Genomic DNA, 2,488 nt, shown 5'->3' on the forward strand with positions numbered 1-2,488 from the left:
CCTCAAATGTAATCACAATCATCAAAACACTTAGAATAGCTTGTGAGAATTCTACACTTATCAAAATCGGCTAGCCCTTTCTTCATACACACTAGTGGCCGATTTTGCCAAGAATAATATCTTTATATAGTGTTACAATTAGGGTAAACTCTTAATTGTCATGGCTTTCCATTTCCTTGGATCCATGGGTACAAATACACCATGGAGCATCCATGGACCATCCTATGGGTTTTAGCCCAACTTGATTATCCATGAAGCATTAGCCCACTATACAAGTATGGATGATTTACACAATCAACCCATATATTTAATTAGTCTTCTTTTGATCACTTAATTAATCCTAGATTAATTCTTGATCCATACTAATTAAATAATCTTATTATTCTTATTATTAATATACTAGAACTTATAATATATTAATAACCATAAGTATCTTATTTCTCTCATTATAGTCTATCCAAGTGCATGATGGTATGCAACCCAAATGGACCATGCCGGGTCGGGTCAAGTCTTACCAATTATAGTTATGGACTTAGACATTAATCCAACAGTCTCCCACTTGGATAAGTCTAAAACTATTATTGCGTATGACTTCAGGAACCAACTGACAATTGTAGCTCTCAAAAGCTTCTGTCGAACTCTGACCTTGTAGATGAACTCTGACCTTTGTCAGTGACTTGTCCATTAGATAAGGGATCATATATTCCTCCATTCTAGATATCATATGGACTGAGACATGGATTATAATCATTCTCTCTGTCCATTTGTTGTTTCCCGATTTGCGATTTATGACGACTGACTAATTGAACAAATCAAATCAATCCTGGCCCGGCCGAGCACTTCCATTTGTCATCATCAAATCATCGAGGGGCCCACAGATATCACTTTTATCCCGAAGGTAAAAGGAATGGATAAACTTCGACTCATATGGCTTGTTCTACTACTTGTTGAATCATACACAAAGGCACGTTTTATAGCACCGAGTTACCAAATGCATTTTCGTGCTATCAATGTACTATCAACTCATAGTAACAACTCATATCTCTAGGTTTGAAGAATATAAGATATTATCGTCTCATGATCACTCGTGATAAAATCCATGAAGTGATTCCAATGAGCGCGGGTTGAATCCAATACTCAGAACTTATGAGCACTCATGATTGTTGTAGCCTTGTCAAACACCTTAGACCTCTACAACCCATCATGACAGTCTTAATTCATATCTACTTCCAACATATGACCGACTGTGGATAGTTTGAATAACTTAGTCATTCCAGAAGAATAACCCAGTTTATTCGGGAAGTCAAAACATGCAAAGTGAAACACAATAATAATAAAATCAAATATGGTATCAAAACCTATCACCATATGATTACACATTATTCATTGTATACTGTTTCAGCTATCAACTTTATTCTTGAATTTAAAACAATAGTTGTCCCATGCTCCAAGCATGTACACTATGTTTTCTAAACACTAGTCATGCCACACACCAAGTATGCATACTATGTTTGTCTATGATCTTTACTTTGTGAACTAGGTCAATTGAACATAACTTCAATGATTCTCTTTTCACACTCCCAAATCTATACTGCAAATGCAAGAATTCCAAATTCATGCCATTTACTGAAATCTGTTAGATTCTAAACTCATATGCATTGATCCTCTTGTAATGATTATGCACAAAGTCAGAAAGACTTGACAACAAACATTACAGAGCATTCAAAAGGAGATCAGTTCCTTGGAAACATCCTTCTTGCATTAAGTTTCCTTAATCTTACACAGATTGAAAATTCTAACTTTGAAACATTTCCAGAATCCATTTTGACTATCACTTCTTAACAAGAGTTGCCTCCTTCCAGATTATGTCAATATGGTCCTTTCAGAATTAACACTATACTTCCAATTGTCCTTGAGTAACCAATCTTTGGTAAACCTTAGATCGTCCTCGACAATTGTTTTAATCCTTTTAGTCATATCCAGTTCTAAACCTTTTCCCTTCTTAATGCCCCAGGCATTTGGAAAATTTTAGAACGGATGAATATAGCACATGTAATCGATCCTATATCCGAAGCATATGGGACACGATTCATGATGTCTCACATAAAGACTAAACCAGTCTTTTGCTATAATATGTCCATTTTTATTTGCCAAGTTCTCATAATTCAGATTATGAAAAGGGATGCCGTAATCATAATCGAATTTCAGAACACAAATAATGGACTCATATACAAAAATTCCTTATGTTGAGCCATTCCAACATGAAATTCATATATATCCTTGACTAAATGATTAAAACCTCACGATCTAAGCTTATAGATTTGAGATGAAGTATAATTTCCTCTCCCTTAATTATAGCAAAACAACTCTTTCCCAATTGAAACTTTTGTTTTCTATAATTAACATTGCTAACTTGAAATACTTATCATAATTATCATGCTCCCACTAACATGATGATTATTAGCATAACACTTATGCTCCCACTAGC

The sequence above is a fragment of the Lactuca serriola genome, chromosome 4 (genome assembly GCF_051521515.1).
Source record: "Lactuca serriola cultivar US96UC23 chromosome 4, Lser_US96UC23_V15, whole genome shotgun sequence".
NCBI lineage: Eukaryota > Viridiplantae > Streptophyta > Magnoliopsida > Asterales > Asteraceae > Lactuca > Lactuca serriola.